Source organism: Bufo gargarizans, chromosome 2, assembly GCF_014858855.1.
Source record: "Bufo gargarizans isolate SCDJY-AF-19 chromosome 2, ASM1485885v1, whole genome shotgun sequence".
Taxonomy (NCBI): domain Eukaryota; kingdom Metazoa; phylum Chordata; class Amphibia; order Anura; family Bufonidae; genus Bufo; species Bufo gargarizans.
The window spans coordinates 308,796,020-308,814,949 of NC_058081.1; positions in this window are offsets into that span (position 1 = coordinate 308,796,020).

An 18,930-nucleotide genomic window follows, 5' to 3' on the forward strand; every position below is an offset into this window, starting at 1 on the left:
TTTTCAGAGCATATACATAGTAAAAAGACACTTTGGAGTGAGGTAAAAGGTGGCCCTCTTTATGAGTGCATCTCTCTTCTCTGATGATAACTTTTGTTGCTAGCTGACAAGAGTTTATGATGAAACCAGGCATTTCAGCTCTTGAGTTAGGACTGGCTGTGACCTCTTGTAAATGATCCAGAAGCCGTGATCTGGTAACAGCGTCGTGATTGCATGCAGATTAATTGGGAGCTGTTTGGGGGACACCTTTACCCAACAGTCATCGAACTATGGGATGACAGTCACACCTTGCATCCTTAGGAACCCTGTTAAAATTACTGTGATCCTGGTAAAAACTCTGGAACCAAGTTTATATATACTGTGATTTTAAGAAATCTCCTGTGGCTGGGTAACATGGGGATATGCAGGCAGATATATGAGAGATGTATAGTGTCCAGAATATCGTTCTTCTACAACAACAACACCATACATGATTGAATAGTCTTTATTTAGAATTTCCTCTTCACTAGGAACCTTTCTCTGAAAATGGTATGTTTTCTAATACCGCCTTTCCCCAAAAATCCTTGGAGGAGATGAAGAAAGAATGAGACTGACATTTATTTAATTATATACTGTATGCCACAGTAGTGGCATATTAAAGTTGCAGACTTTGTTGCAGGACATTTTTGGGGCAAAATCTGTAAATTTTCTTCACTCACACCACTTTTCCAAATTGGAAAGAACAGGGAGCGTGGCATTGGCCAGCAGGCATGGCTCATTTAGCATTTTATGGCTCATTTATCATCGTTTTTTAAATAGAATGGCTTAATTCTACACCAGCAAGGGAGCTGACATAGAGTTAAGTCAGACGTCCTGCTGGAGGAAGTGCCAAACTTATGTAGAGACCTGCACCTCTACATAACTTTGGCGCTTCCTCCAGCAGCAGAAAAGAACTTAAGACCATTCATTCCTTCATTTCTTTTTCCATGTTTGCGAACACAGACATCTGGAAAGAGTTCTCTGAATTCAAGTACTTAAATCTTTCTTATTGTTGAGGAGACCCAAGTGTCTGATGGTCTTGGACCTTATAGAAAAGAATGTATTTTTTCTCTGTCTGTCCCCTATCTGCACCCCCATATACTTGGTGTTAAAAGATCTAAAAATTTGTGGATGGGCCTGAAATTAACTCTTCTTCTTTGCCCTTGAAAAGGATCTAATGGTGCCCTCTTCTTAGTGTTTGTGAAGTTGATTCATTTGGCGTTTTTCAGGGACTACTTGAGGGCCAAACAGTGAACCAGGGAGAAATTGCAGATTGCATGGTGACTCAGTGGTTAGCATTACTGCCTTGCAGCGCTGGGGACCTAGGTTTGAATCTGACCAAGGACAACATCTGCATGGAGTTTGTATGTTCTCCCCGTGTTCGCGTGAGTTTCCTCCCATACTCCAAAAACATACTGATCGGGAACTTAGATTGTGAGGCCCATTGGGGTGTAACGGGGCGCCGAAGGTGCACTCGGTCTCCCATCAGCCGCAGACCTGCTGCTTAGCATCGGGAGCGAGGATCTGTGTTCAGCCTCATTCCCAGGGTGGCTTTTGCTAGCTGGGAGGCTCCCTGCTCCTAGATCTGCCTTGAGCGCCAAGCTGATCACTGTGGATATTTGATTATAATCTAACTAATTATATACAATCATTAACTATTAAAAAGTACCTTAGATGTATTAACTTACTGGTGTGACAGATGGTTACCTCATAATATACACACAAAGATGCCACATGCTGCATGCTAATGAGCTGATTTGAGTCCAGCGTGATGTCATTGAGTCCAGCGTTTATTTAATTAACAGCTATAGCCACTCCCCCACCCACCTGCTGCTGATTAATATGGAAAAAACTGTCATTCAGCAGCAGATGGGCAGGGAGAGTCATGAGCTCATGAATATTCAGGACTCATCATTATCAGCTGGAGCTTTTCAATACAAGATGTTAGCAGATTGACTGGGTCAATTAAATATAGTGACCCAGCATTTTGCTAAGAGAATCAGTCACTTATTTATGTTGCCCTTAGTTAGGACACCATACAACTGGTGACAGGTTCCCTTTAACTTGTTTGTCTGTCGGTCATGTGACGCTGGCCACGTCACATGACCCTCACTTCCCACTATAAATACAGGCAACCTGCTGGCTACAGGTTGCCTGTGATTTTGGTCCCTTAGGCTGTGTACTATTATTGTTATTTAGCTTACATTTGGATTTGACCCTTGATCTGCTTCCTGACACCTCTTCTGCCTGCTCCCTGAACCTTGATGCTACCTCTCGGATTTTGACCTCGGCTTGCTTTTGGATTTTGTCTTTGCCTCTTCTCTTGTACTGACGTGACCTCCTGGACTGACCCCGGCTAGTTGACCCGCCTCTCCCTTCCATTTTTGGTGGTACCTTACTTGTTCCACCTCTCTGTCCGCTCTAGTGCTACCTCTCATTGGCTGTCCGCTTCCCTGCTGTCTCTATCTTTCTGCTTTCACTTACTCGTGTCAGGGACTGTCGCTCAGTTGCGCCCCGTCACCTAGGACAGGTGGTGCAAGTAGGCAGGGACAGGGGACCTGGTGGCAGCTCAGGGGGTGCACCTCCACTCTATCTTTATACCCGCGACTCTACCCCGTGACATGGGTACAGTGTAATGCTAATGTCTGTAAAGCGCTGCGGAATATAGTAGCGATATATAAGTGCATAAAATAAATAAATTGCAGAAATAGTTCTTGGATTATATCATCAGGCCAAATAGCTCTTCTGGAAGCATTGGTGAGTGTCAAATTCCAGAGGAAAATTTTACAATGTTCAGAGAAGCGTCACAGATGCAAACTTCAATAAAGTTACGTTAAGTAGGATCTCTTCTCTAGGCACCCTTCTTATACATATCTTGATGCAAATGACTCAGGCAGATGTGTGGTGCACATGCTTGAAATTGGGCCCCATTGCACCATGACCAATTTCAGTATAAAGTTCAGAACATCAGTATTATTATGTTGGTTTCCCCAATGCATAGGGATAATGCAATAAGTGATGTTGAAATAATGGGATAATGTGCACAGTGAATACATAGTATGATAATACGCATGGAGATGCAAAATATAATGCACTTCATTGTCCATATACATCACTAGAAACATAGAAGATTGACAGCAGAAAAAGACCACCTGGTCCATCTAGTCTGCCCTTATATAATATATTTTTTTATAGACATATATTTATCCCAGGCATGTTTAAATCCACTTACTGTAGATTTCCCAACCACATGTGCTGGAAGTCTGTTCCAAGCTTTAACAATTCTTTCAGGCCACCACTGCATCTCCCCCTCACATGGATCAAAACAGGGGGGCTGGGATGTGGACAGCCTATAGCAGGCCGCGATAGGTAGGAGCCTGGCTAGCGTCACCCTAGCAATGCTAGGGAGGCTCAGAAGCGAGGCGGGTGCTGGTGAACGAGGTAAGTATAACCTGTGCGAGGGGCCCGGGCATTTTGGAGGTCCTTATAGGGGTTGAATAACCCCTTTAAGTTATTTAAGTATATCCTAGTATGTTTTATGCTTAAAACCCTTAACCATTTTGGTAGCCCGTCTCTGTACCAGTTCCATTTTATCTACATCTTTTTGTATGTGGGGTCTCCAGAACTAGTATTCCAGATGTGGTCTCACTAGCGCTCTATTCAGTGGGATCACAATCTCTTTCTTCCTACAGGTTACACCTCTAGCTAATCAGCCAAGCATCCTACTTTCTTTGCCTGCTGCCTGTCCACACTGTGCACTCATTTTGAAGCGGTCTGATAACAGGACTAACTGTACATACTGAATGTCTGATACAAGATGGGCCCCCTCAGGTATTGGTTTCCATATCAGCTGCCATGCCTGCTACCCTAGTAGTTACGCCCATGGGTATAAGATTTTCAATAGTAAATCCGATTTCTTATACACAGATTCCTTTAGGTGTGGTCGCTCTTCTGAGGACAACACAGCCTATATGTGTCAGTCATTCCCAGGAAACACTCTCTCCTTATTTTCTGAATTAGAACACTCTCTCCCTTTGAAGCTTATTCTGCGCATTCTGGTATGTTTCTATGGTATCTTCATTAAGAAATTATGCGGCCTATATTTTGCACATTATATAGCATGCTTAAAGGGGTTGTCCTGTCCTGACCTATCCCCTTCTTCACCCATGCAGCCCCTCTGACATGAGCATCGGAGCATTTTGCGGAGGGCAAAGACTTTTTGTTTACAAACTTACACTGCATGTTGTAGGCTTTCGCCTTGCAGTGTTCCCGGTGATGGGCCGGCTTTAGCGCTGACCTAGCTGTTTTAGATCTGAGGTGTACACTTGCTTATCAAGGACAGCACCTGCTGAATGAGAGCATTGGCCTCCGATTAATTGAAATTGAAGTTATGCCAGCCAAGCCAAATTGTGGTCATACACTGGTGTACGGACAAAGCTCCAACAGCCAGATACTTGGACGCGGATAATTAAAACCATAACATCAATATTCTGAATAGATTAAAATCACTCCAGTGGCATATTGTAGGGCACTCAGTCAACGCATTTCGATTTTTAGGTGATCTTAATCATCACAAACAGGTGAAACTCCAAGAATTTGAATATCGTGCAAAGTTCCTTTATTTCAGTAAGGCAACTTAAAAGGTGAAACTAACATACGAGATAGGCTCATTACATGCAAAGCGAGATATTTCAAGCCTTTATTTGGTATAATTTGGATAATTATGTCTTACAGCTTATGAAACCCCAAAGTCACAATTTTGAGGTACCCTTTGCTCAGGGGGTATGGATTAATTAGCTGACTGGAGTGCGACACTTTGAGCCTAGAATATTGAACCTTTTCACAAAATTCTAATTTTAAGATGCATTAAAGCAATTCCTTTTAATTTGCATTACTGAAATAAATGGACTTTTGCACAATATTCTAATTTTTCGAGTTTCACCTGTATATGTCCATCTGCAAGATGATTGATTGATCATTACTGCTTATTAACGTGTCTCTGCCTGGTTGTATCTAGGAGGTGCTTATGCTGCCATAGGGCATCCAAGAAAGATATACGGTACAGTATATCTGGTATATAAATACAATAAAAATGTATCTAGGCACATGTAGCTTGGCATAGGGATAAGCCTTTTCACTATTGTTAAAGGCTCGCATTATGCATTTTGATTGTGTGCATTGTATTTTGTTGTTTCGCGTCTCTCTTCATATAACCTTTTTTTATGTTTCCATCTATGTTGTAAAATGTCCAACTAGTCATAAATGCGAGACTGATGTTTCAGCTGATGTTAGCTGTCTGCTAACAATTGTATATCTCATTCTCAAAAGCTGACATGACTCAAATTAAAACTTATGGCAGGAAGCCACATTTAATAACTTGAAACATTTTCAGAAAGTGGTATGCCTGTTTAGTAATTTGTTTTTCCCCAACTACGTGACTCAGCACGGTAGTGCATTACCTTAATAGACTAAACGCTTGTCTCTTCCTCCTTATTGATTATGTAGGTGGAGGGTTTGCTAACGTTCGCAAATGCCATCTCATAATAGTGTTTTACTCTTGTGGATTTCTATATCTTTTTTTGTTGTTGAATATTAACAATGCCAACATTTTCTTTTCTTGTGCAGTGAGCAGAACACTGAAGTGAATCTGCACGGCTTCCTGTCATGAAATGACTATTTCTGTGCCAAATATAACAGAAGCCTTTCATGGCAGGTATACAGGAGATAAAATCAGTGACCTGCTCTAAACATTTTCAGTACTTATGGTATCTAGGATTTGCTGAAAGAGTAGTTTGTCTTTTTTTTCTGGAAACATATTAAAGGGGTATTCCACCTTTACACAACTTGTGGCCATTTCATGCAAAATGCAAATAGAAAAATATATGCAGATATGTGTTATTTTCTTTATCTTAAAAAGGGTTGTCATGGTGTAAAAAAAATAAATTAAGTCAATACTCACCTTACTGTTCCCCATCCACTCCCATTCTGATGCTTCACGGTTCCCTGTCAGTCTCTGCTTCCTGGTTTCTCTCAACAAGCAAAAGGCCCAGTCACTGGCTGAGGCAGGTCACTGCTACGGCCAATGATTGGCTGGGTGGACATTTTCTGCATGTTGAGAGGGACCAAAAAGCAGAGACCTGCAGGGAACTGTAAAACATTGAAATGGAACCAATAGGGGATCACTAGTTCAAGTATTGACTTATTTTTTTAGTTTTAGTATTTTCTTAAAAAATACATACATTGCTTGACATACCCTTTAAAACCCTTTGGCATTTTTTTTTCTATACAAGTTCACTTGTGACTGACTAGCTGCAAATTTGCCATTGTGGATTTTCATGCTGCAAATATGCAGTGTTTTTCACTTTTGTATGGTACCAGAAAAGTGTATGCACACTGCCAGGGGCGTACATACAGGGGTCGCAGGGGTCGCAGTTGCGACCGGGCCCGCCACTCCAGGGGGCCCGGCCGCCTGTGGACCCCTGGCCCCGCCCTGCAGTAGTGCTGTGCCTGCCTGTATAAACCAGGCGGCCGACCCGGGACCCGCCTCCCAGTGTTACGTGTTACGTGCCAGCCCTACCCTCCTTCAGTCGCTTCCCCCTGATTCTCCTCCCCCTGATTCTCCTCCCCGTGGGTGCGGCAGTGCGGCGTGCCTCGTCATGACATGACGTTTCCAAGGTTGCGCAGATGCACAACAACGCCAAGACGCAGCAGGGAGAAGGCGCCGGAAAAGCTCGCAAAGATGCCGGTGCCGGTCCGAAATGAAGATAAGATTAGATTTGTAAAGAAAAAAATAAGAAAAAAAAGGTCTTCATAATTGCTCACCACATTTATGGTGAGTGAGTTCAAAATAGACTTAGAGTAGGGTCTGCTGGGGGCTGGCAGGGGCTGGCTTTATAACTAGCTCTCCTATGGTGCAATTCTGAGCTACTAGTCTATATAATACATATGTATTATATAGACTAGTAGCTCAGAATTACACCAATATCCATTTACTATTACTGCCAGAACATGTTGGGTGTAGTAGTTTCAGCCCAACTGGGCAGTCAGAGGTTGCAGGCTACAGAAATATAGCAGAGTTAGGCTACTTTCACACCTGCGTTAGGTGCGGATCCGTGCACAGACGGATCCGCACCTATAATGCGGAGAACGGAGCAAAACTGATGCATTCTCAACGGATCCTTATCTATTCAGAATGCATTGGGGCTAAACTGATCCGTTTTGGGCCGCTTGTGAGAACCCTGAAACGGATCTCACAGGCGGACCCAGAAACGCCAGTGTGAAAGTAGCCTTAGATCAGTTCAGCCCCAATGCATTCTGAATGGATAAGGATCCATTCAGAATGCATCAGTTTTGCTCCGTTCAGCCTCCATTCCGCTCTGGAGGCGGACACCAAAACGCTGCTTGCAGCCAAACGGATCCGTTCTGAACGGATACAAGCGTTTGCATTATAGGTGCGGATCCGTCTGTGCAGATACCAGACGGATCCGCACCTAACGCAGGTGTGAAAGTAGCCTAACTCTGCTGCTGGTGGAGGGAGGTTGGGGGGGGCGGCGACGGAGAGGGGGGCCCCATGGTTCAGTTTTGCACCGGGGCCCCATGGATTGTGCGTACGCCACTGCACACTGCATACAAAAACCGCAGCGTAAATTTGAAAACTGCAGCATGTCAATTTATGCTGCAGACCTCCCATGCAGATTTCATAATTTGCAACAGAAAGTGTGAAGTCTGCTGCCGTTTCCGCAGTAAAAATTGCATGTAATCCATGCACCTTTTGTTGCATTTTTGACACGGTGTCTGCTGCGAAACTGCTGTATTTCCGGTCACGTGTGGACATAGTCTTACAGTTTCCCTTTCTAAATTTGTTCATAGAATTGAAGTATGAGCCATGGACATCTCCAGCAGTGCCAGACCCCCATGACTGCTTCCCTAACGATCTGCCAGAGCGCTCATACAGTGCTTTGCTAGATCTATGAGAGAGCTACTATCAACATCCTGTATAAGGGAAGGGGGGGGGGGGGGGGCACATGACCACTGCAGGCAATCTCTGGCCGCAGCGGTGACCTGCTCACTTTGTGTCGTGACAAATGGTTACATGATTCAAGGGGAGCAGGTTACCACTTCATCCCTGCCGTCAGCAGGATGGCATGTAGCTAGATCATGCCACTGATATCTGAGTGGCAGAGGTCCAACTGCTTTGAAATTCTGTGGATCGCTACAATGAAGTTCCAGGAAAGCGACATGGTGCATTGTCTCCTGTCAGCCCTGCACAGCTTTTTCCAGGAGCTAACCATGTGGCTTCCAAAGAAATTAGAGAAACACCTGACAAGTTGCAAAGTGGCATGGAACTTTCCTACCAATGCCACCATCGATGATTCTACGTCTCAACCCCTTTTAGATCATTCATATTTACAGCATTTAATACACTTTGGAAACCTCTGTGTGTTGAAACCATAGAAATGAGTATCATGATGTTTTTATTTGAACTAGCACTCTACTGCTTCTTTATACTGGACACCTTATGAACTACCATATGTAGAGTTTCAATAAAACAGATGCTTATGTGCAACACAACCTATACAAATTAAACAGAGGAAATAAAGTTTATCTTGTTTTACCAGTTTGTATTGTATAAATTATGTACGGTTGCTTTTCTACCATGTCCCAGATACATAAGAAATATGAGGTTGCAACCCATATCCCAAATGCAACCAGTGTGGTAAAGAGATGCAAAGTTTGGTTTGCTTACTGCCATTTCTGAAACTGTATGGAGATTGAAATGAACAGATTTTAGATCAGTGTGAAATATTTAAGCAATGAATGTCTACACTGTGCATCTTATTTTGTATATATATATATAAAAAAAAAACTTTATTGTTCATGGGCCACTAATTGGCAGCCTTCTTCCCATACACAGTCAGTCTGTCAGTCATCTGCGTTGAGGTGGGAAGAACTGGGAGCTCATGAATATGAGGACCTTGTGAACTGTACTGATCAGACTCAGAGAGATTCCCTGTAATCCATACATACTCTGGCAGCCAGTTGTAATAAGGGGTGGTCCAGACTAGTGTCGATCACGAATATTCAAATTGGGAATTTTAATCGCGAATATCGGCACTTCGAGAATTCGCGAATATTTAGAATATAGCAAAATATATTTGTAATCGCGAATATTCATTATTTTTTTTTAAATACCAGTTCATGTGAATTTTATGCAAATTTTCAATCAAGAAAATAATGCCTAGAGATCATGAATTTGCGAATTCTCGAATATACGGCGACTATTTGCCCAAATATTCGCGAAATATCGCAAATTCGAATATTGCCCCTGCCGCTCATCACTAGTCCAGACTACACAGGAAGACTAGTGTAATAGGAAGAAGTCCAGACTGCTCATACAGACTGCTGTTTTAGGGGGTTCCCCAGACTACATGGCAATACTGTTATAGGAAGTGATTGAGACTAGACAATCAAACTGCTATTATAGGAGATCCAGTTTACACAGTCAGACTGCTGTTATAGGGGGGGGGGGTTCCAGTCTACACAGTCAGACTACTGTTATAGCGGAGGTCCAGTCTACACAGTCAGATTGCTCTTATATGGGAGATCCAGTCTACACAGTTAGACTGCTGTTATTAGGGTGTGTTAGACTACACAGACTGCTCTTAGAGGGGTGGTCCAGTCTACATAGTCAGACTGCTGTTATTAGGGTGGGTTAGACTACACAGTCAGACTGCTGTTATATGCGAGGTCCAGTCTAAACAGTTAGACTTCTGTTATTAGGGTGTGCTAGACTACACAGTCAGACTACTGTTATAGGGGGAGGTCCAGTCTACACATTTAGACTACTGTTATAGGGGGGTGGGGGGTCCAGTTTACACATCAGACTACTGTTATAGGGGGAGGTCCAGTCTACACAGTCAGTCTGCTGTTATAGGGGAGGTCCAGTCTACACAGTCAGACTACTGTTATAGGGGGTGGTCCAGTCTACACAGTTAGACTACTGTTATAGGGGGTGGTCCAGTCTACACAGTTAGACTACTGTTATAGGGGGAGGTCCAGTCTACACAGTCAGACTACTGTTATAGGGGGAGGTCCAGTCAACACAGTCAGACTGCTGTTATAGGGGAGTGCCAGTCGACATAGTCAGACTACTGTTATAGAGGAGGTCCAGTCTACACAGTCAGACTACTGTTATACGGGGGGGGGGGGGGGGGGCAGTGTTCCAGTCTACACAGTTAGACTTCTATTATAGGGGGGGTCCTGTCTACACAGTCAGTCTGCTGTTATAGGGGAAGTTCCAGTCTACACAGTTAGACTACTGTTATAGGGGTAGGTCCAGTTTACACAGTCAGTCTGCTGTTATAGGGGGAGGTCCAGTCTACACAGTCATACTACTGTTATAGGGGGTGGTCCAGTCTACACAGTCAGACTACTGTTATAGGGGAGGTCTAGTCTACACAGTCTGCTGTTATAAGAGAGTGCCAGTCTACACAGTCAGATTGCTCTTATAGAGGAGGTCCAGTCTACACAGTCAGACTGCTGTTCTTAGGGTGTGTTAGACTACACAGTGAGACTGCTCTTGTAGGCACGGTCCAGTCTACACAGTCAGTCTGCTGTTATAGGGGAGTGCCAGTCTACACAGTTAGACTGCTGTTATGGGGGATGGGGGGTCCAGTCTACACAGTGAGACTGCTGTTTTTAGGGTGGGTTAGACTACACATCCAGACTGCTGTTACAGAGAGAGGTCCAGTCAGATTGCTGCTATTAGGGTGGGTTAGGTTTGGTTGAATAGTATTGAAAGCATTTGAATGTGTTATCTTTTTAAAGCATAAAAGACAAGGAGGAATACAAGCAATGTCATACGGTTATGATAAGAATTGTGTTATCAGTGAAATCACCAAAAATGGAAAAGGGGCATTGCATGCATTTGTAGTGTTTAACTCCTTAAAGGGATCGTCCCATCTCAGGCTATTATGGCTATTATGCTCTGGATATGCCATGCATAGTGTATCTAATATGGGAAAACCCCTTTTGTCAGGGTTTGTCTAGGATTTTAATACTGACTGCTTATCTTCAGGATAGGCCATCCATATTTGATCAGTGAGGGTCTGAAATCTCACCTCCTTCATAACCCCCTTCCGTCCCACTATTTTAGAGAAACTCCAGTGCCAGAAGTCGGTGTTGGAGCTCTTGCACATTGTGCAGTCGATGGAGCTGATTATTGCAGCGCTGTTTCCATTCACTTCAATGGAAGCAGCAGTGCGGTTACAAGCTCCGTCCATTACACAATGTGTAGCTCTGGATCTGGAGCTATTCTGAAACAGCTGATCAGTAGGGGTGTCAGACTCCCGACAATCTGATATTTATGGCCTAACCTGTGTATAGGCCATCAATATTAGAAACACTGAAATAACCCTTTAAGGTTTTGGCATTCAAATATATGAGGACAGATGCTCTTAAAAATAAATAAATCATAATATTAGGAAAGATATTTCTATTTTTAGATGTATCTTGCAAAACTCATTTTACATTGCGTAAAAGCATAAAGTAAGTGAAACTAATCTAAATTATTTGTAATATATTATATCTTCATTAAGAAAGTGTGTGACAAAACAGTTAAACAATACAGTGTAATAAAAAAAAATCATACTTAGGATTATGTATGTACAGGGTGGGCCATTTATATGGATACACCTTAATAAAATGGGAATGGTTGGTGATATTAACTTCCTGTTTGTGGCACATTAGTATATGTGAGGGGGGAAACTTTTCAAGATGGGTGGTGACCATGGCGGCCATTTTGAAGTCGGCCATTTTGAATCCAACTTTTGTTTTTTCAATAGGAAGAGGGTCATGTGACACATCAAACTTATTGGGAATTTCACAAGAAAAACAATGGTGTGCTTGGTTTTAATGTAACTTTATTATTTCATGAGTTATTTACAAGTTTCTGACCACTTATAAAATGTGTTCAATGTGCTGCCCATTGTGTTGGATTGTCAATGCAACCCTCTTCTCCCACTCTTCACACACTGATAGCAACACCGCTGGAAAAATGCTAGCACAGGCTTCCAGTATCCGTAGTTTCAGGTGCTGCACATCTCGTATCTTCACAGCATAGACAATTGCCTACAGATGACCCCAAAGATAAAAGTCTAAGGGGGTCAGATCGGGAGACCTTGTGGGCCATTCAACTGGCCCACGACGTCACCAGACATCAACACAATTTATATCCGCTCCGCACGTGTTAACCTCGGCGACATGTCAATGGCTGTAAACAAAGAGAAACTTGTAAATAACTCATGAAAGAATAAAGTTTCGTTAAAACCAAGCACACCATTGTTTTTCTTGTGAAATTACCAATAAGTTTGATGTGTCACATTACCCTCTTCCTATTAAAAAAACAAAAGTTTGATTCGAAATGGCCGCCATGGTCACCACCCATCTTGAAAAGTTTCCCCCCTCACATATACTAATGTGCCACAAACAGGAAGTTAATATCACCAACCATTCCCATTTTATAAAGGTGTATCCATATAAATGGCCCACCCTGTAGTTATGTATGTCAGCTGAAGCCACTGCATTCAGCATGATAAGCACCTCCCAATTCTCCCCCAATGCCAGATGTAGGGGGAGAGACGGGTCTGGCATGTTGGATTTCAATATGCCTGATCCTTTTGTTTTTAGAAGATAAACTGACTGTCCGAGGTGTCTGGCAGCAGCTTTCTCCCCTCTCCCATTCACAACACATGCATTATCAGCAGAGCCAAGCATGCCAACAGTTACTTCATGCGTATAGCCGACTTAAGACCTCATGCACATGGCAAAGCACATAAATGCAGCCTGTATGGCAAAACACAAAGGGGGTCATTTATTAAGACCACAGTTTTAGACACCAGTCTTAATATCCCCTGCAGCTGGCGGTGGATCTTCCAGAGTTATGTAGAGGCGCCAACATAATGCCACATATGGCATTGAAGGCTCCCCTTGGTCCTAGTCAATAATTACTACACCAATCCCCAGCCATTCCCTGCATTTATTTTTTGACAAATTAAACAGCAAGAGCCCACATACTATTTTTGCACTCTACTGTGTAGGTCCTCCCCTGACATGCAACATCATTTTTTACTGAAAACTTCTCAAGGCTTTATAAACACCCCCTACTGTGATCACACACAACCAGGAGATACTCTCTTGTCAGCACCCATGTTTGGCACTTTGGAGGACTATTTAGTGGGTGTACTCACTGGTGTCACACTCCTGTCTTTATTTTTATATGTCTGCCTTATTGATGGCATCAAAGAACTAAGGAGACTTCTCGTGGGTGCTGCTTGCTGAAGATAATTTCAACTGTGTAGTCTTGGTATATCTGTTTATTTGTGTAGAATGACAACACGTTTCGGGCTGTGATCATATACTGACTCTTTTTGGGTTGATTTTTATGAGCGAGGCAGCAGCGCCAAGCACAATGCCCCATGGGGGTGGTTTTCATAACCTCTGCCTCCATCTTTTGGGTATCCCAGGGGTTGTTCTATGTGCCTTCTGTGTACTTTCTCAGATATTTAGAAGATTCCTTAGTGAAAGGTCATCTATGAACAGGAAGAGGAGACGGCCATTAAATCCAGATGTTTATGATGGAATCCCCTGACAGTTGGCTCCATTCTACTGTATAAAGAGTGCACAGTGTTTTCTTGCTATCCTCTATAGCAGGGGTGGCCAACCCGCGGCTCGCGAGCCGCATGCGGCTCCTCGGACCTTCACTTGCGGCTCTCAGAGGACCGCGGTCTCATCTACATATGCGGCTCGCAGGGCCAGGGATATCGCCGGTTTTAAAAATATTAGCAGCACGGGAGAAGGAAGAAGAAAGCAGTCCCCTCCTCCTCCCTGTGCTGCTGCCGCTGCCACCAATGAGAATTAAGAGGAGGGGAGGGGCTGTTTACACTGGGGAATGCAGCATAGAGGCCAGGTGTCGGCTATGAGATTCTGCCGGCACCCGCCCCCTGTATCTGTATTAAAGGTTTTCATTGGTGGCGTAGTGCCCACCCCCCTTAATACCATGCAGGCCCGCGCTCTGACCTGCATGTCAGGTCACTATGGAGAGGTCGCCACAGTCTTCAGAGCAGCGGCAGCAGAGGTAGGATAAGCCACAGTTTTATTTTATTAAAGTACTGATCTGGGGGTCTTATCTGACATGGGGGTAGTATGAGCTCAGATAAGACCCCCAAATCCTCATCAGACCCACAAAATAAGCCTCTCCAGTGCTCACATAAGACACCCCATGCTCACATCTCCCCTATGTCAAATCACCCCTGAGCATCTGAGCATGGGTCGTCATCTGAGCATGGGGCGGTCATCTGAGCATGGGGCGGTCATCTGAGCATGGGGCGGTCATCTGAGCATGGGGTGGTCATCTGAGCATGGGGCGGTCATCTGAGCATGGGCGGTCATCTGAGCATGGGGCGGTCATCTGAGCATAAGGCGGTCATCTGAGCATGGGCGGTCATCTGAGCATGGGGCGGTCATCTGAGCATAAGGCGGTCATCTGAGCATGGGCGGTCATCTGAGCATGGGGTGGTCATCTGAGCATAAGGCGGTCATCTGAGCATGGGCGGTCATCTGAGCATGGGCGGTCATCTGAGCATGAGGGTGTCATCCGAGAAATCTTGAAACACATTGTGAAAAACAAAGATTGCCAGAAGTCTCACTAAAGCTGTCTACATTACAGGTAGGAAAGGTGGTTTAAATGCACTTTTAAATGTTTGATAACTCAATTGCAGTAATACTGTCGTGTGCACGCATATTTGTGTAAACGGATAGCTTGTGGCTCCTGGCAGTCATACGATTTTTTTTTTGGCTCTTTGTGTCTGTAAGGTTGGCCACCCCTGCTCTATAGTATAGGAACTCTATTATGTGAAGTAACTAGGTCAAGAGATTACTATCTAACCACATTGTTTTATTCTTTACCACAAGCACGTTTAATAGAAACACTGACAATCAGATTTTTGTACTACCATTGAGGTAGTAAGGAAATACAGTAACATCAATTCATTGATTACACACGCTGAGAATTTGCTGTATGGTGAATTGCTTAGGCTAGACATATACTTACTTGTTCAGCCGACAGCTATCTAATCTAATGGGTATGGCCAGCTTTGTAGACAGTACAGTGATTTTATGTTATCACGCATAATGCAAGTTCCTAGTAAATGAGACCAAGGGTGCACAATCTGATTTTTAGAATGACTTATGTAAGAACTTGCATGGTACAAAGCAAAAAATCCTCAACATGTGATAGGAGAGACAGGATTATTATAGTAATATAGTACTTCTTGCTTTTTTCCATAGGGAGAAAGTCTAATGCCCCTCTGTATTTCCGTAATGTAAATGGCATAGCAGTTCTCATTTGATGTTTAGATGTCAAGATTCCCTCTATTTGGACGTCTTTAATATGCAAATTATTGATGCTTCTAAAAAGTTCAAAGTGACTACCTAAAAATGATTTTACGGTCAAAAGCTTATGGCTGTTTCACACTGCCGTCACAGCCTTCTGGCAGGCTGTTTCAGGATAGAATGGCAAGAATCAGCAGGAAAAAAAATCACTGCATGCAGAGGTATTTGTCCGGCCGTTTCTTGGCATATTTGCCAAGCACGCCGGACCCCATGCGTGCTGCTTCACATTTGCCACACGCAAGTCCACAGTGTTTATGTACCTCAAAGTGGATACTATTTTAAGAAATCTCATCCACATACTTTCAATAATATTCACAGCATATATTGGACTGCAATGCAGATTATTAACCAGCAGCATGCTTTGGGGTGGATTTTGCTGCTGCAGATTTTTATGTGGACGTACCCTACCTGTTCTTTATTTACGGCTTAAAGGGAACCTGTCACCAGTTTTATGATGTCCTAACTAAGGGCAACATAAATAAGTGACTGATTCTCTTAGCAAAATGTTGGGTCACTTTCTTTAATTGACCCAGTCAATCTGCCAACATCTTGTATTGAAAAGCTCCAGCTGATAATGATGAGTCCTGAATATTTATGAGCTCCTGACTCTCCCCGCCCACCTGCTGCTGAATGACATTTTGTTTCCATATGAATCAGCAGCAGGTGGGCAGGGGAGTGGCTATAGCTGTTAATTAAATATACGCTGGACTCAATGACATCACGCTGGACTCAAATCAGCTCATTAGCATGCGGCATCTTTGTGTGTATATTATGAGGTAACCATCTGTCACACCAGTAAGTGAATACATCTAAGGCACTTTTTAGTAGTTAATGATTGTATATAATCAGTTAGATTATAATTAAATATCCACATGACAGGTTCCCTTTAATACACATGAATATTGCATCAAACAGAACTGTATCAATATTGTAGGCCAGTGATCAGCAACCTCATTCATTCCAACTGTTCTGAAACTACAGCTTCCAGAATTTTCCTTTCAATTGCATAAGAGTTACAAGAACGGCTAAGTGTCCATGCTGGGAGTTGTAGTTTCACAGCAGCTAGAATGCCAAAGGTTACCAATCCATTTTATAGGCCAACTAATTGATTATGGGGAATTAATGGTGCTCTTGCGTTCCTGCAAGTCATGCACCCCGTTTACACAGACACAAGGGCTCCTCAAAATGAGGGCTGTGCTGAACAATGCATCTGGTCCTGTTTAAAGGGAACCTGTCACCATTAAAGTGCAATGAAAGCTAAAGGCACCATGTAGAGCAGGGGAAACTGAGCAGAATAATATGTAGTTTTATAAGAAAAGATTCAATATAATTTGTACTTCATTCATTTAAATTCCTGCTCATTCTGAGTTTTGAAGTCAAGTAGGAGGTCCTATCAGTGACTGACAGCTATCTCTGTATACACAGTCATAGAGGGAAGGCTGTCATCACTGATAGGACCGACTCCTGGACTTCAAAGCCCAGAATGAGCAGGAATCTAAACGAATTAAATGCAATTTTTACTTTTTTTTTTTCTTCCATTAAAACTATATATCAATCTGCTCAGCTCCTCCTGCTCTAAAAGATGCTGCCAGCAGCCTAAACACCATGTTCAACATGAAATGTCCCCTTAAGTGAAATAGCACAGATACAGCCATATGGACATGGATGCAGGGGATGCAGAACTCACAGGAGCACCATGACCCCTTCAGTGGGATGATCGGCGGGGGCACTGGATCCCCACTAATCAGACATTTATGGCCTAAATTATCAGAAATTGATACGCTGCACAGGTAACAAGATGGTAAGACAGATTCAGCAATGTAGAGAAAGCTGGGAAAAGAGCTGTTACCTGCAGTCCTATGTAACACTGCAGATAACATAATGATATCTCTCTGAATACAAATAATGTAGTATATGTCACCTGGAGTCCGTTACAAAAAGGGGGGGGGGGGAACCTAACCTGGGTAAAGGTATTTGTATACACATATATATTGAGATATAATAAGATTGGCCTAGACCTATCTTGACCCAGGTATAAAGTGTGTATTAAAACTTTACTTTTAATTCGACATAATGATAAAACGGCTGAAAGCCATAATAAACAATTAAAACACTTTTGTTTCCACCCCAAGGAGTTGACGACTTAGTTGCTGCCAGGGTGAGGGAGATGTGCACTATCTCCTATTTACCACAACTTTATCTGCAGTCCTTTGTAACACCACAGATAACACATTGATAACTCTGAGTACAGATAGTGTAGTAGATGTTGCCTGCAGTCCTATGTAACACCACAAGTATCACAGTGTAGGGCTGCAACGATTAATCGATGTAATCGATTATATTCGATAACTGGATTCGTTGTCGACGAATCCAGTTATCGAATAATCGCCGATTCGTTGCTATTCGGGCGGGCGGGCGGGCGCTGCATCTTTATTTTACCTTTTTACAATGACGCTCCCGCTCCTGTAACAGCCAGGCAGAGCGGACGGCGGCGTAACGTCACTCAATCACGTGACGCGCCTGCTCCGCCTCCTTCATTCATGAAGTGGGCGGAGCAGGCGCGTCACGTGATTGAGTGACGTTACGCCGCCGTCCGCTCTGCCTGGCTGTTACAGGAGCGGGAGCGTCATTGTAAAAAGGTAAAATAAAGATGCAAGCGCCGGGGCTGTTAGGGGGAAGGGGGGGTCTGTGTATAGCACTGCTATGGGGAGGGGGGAGGATCTGTCTATAGCACTGCTATGGGGAGGAGGGGGGGTCTGTGTATGGCACTGCTATGGGAAGGGGGGTCTGTGCACTGTTATGAGGAAAGGGATCTGTGCACTGTTATGCCCATAACAGTGCACATATCCCCCTCTCCATAACTACGCCGTCCACAGATCCCCCATAATAGTGTCGTCCACAGATCCCCCATAATAGTGTCGTCCACAGATCCCCCATAATAGTGTCGTCCACAGATCCCCCATAAACGCCGTCCACAGATCCCCCATAAACACCGTCCACAGATCCCCCATAATAGTGTCGTCCACAGATCCCCCATAAACGCCGTCCACAGATCCCCCCCATAAGTGTCGTCCACAGATCCCCCCATAAGTGTCGTCCACAGATCCCCCATAAGTGTCGTCCACAGATCCCCCATAAGTGTCGTCCACAGATCCCCCATAAGTGTCGTCCACAGATCCCCCATAAGTGTCGTCCACAGATCCCCCATAAGTGTCGTCCACAGATCCCCCATAAGTGTCGTCCACAGATCCCCCATAAGTGTCGTCCACAGATCCCCCATAAGTGTCGTCCACAGATCCCCCATAAGTGTCGTCCACAATTTGTTTTAATATGGCCTTTGAACATAATTTTTCAAGTAAGATCATATAAACCTCTGTTTTGTAATTTTGTCGTTTTTCCCGATTAATCGATTAATCGTAGAAATTAATCGGCAACTAATCGATTATTCAAATAATCGTTAGC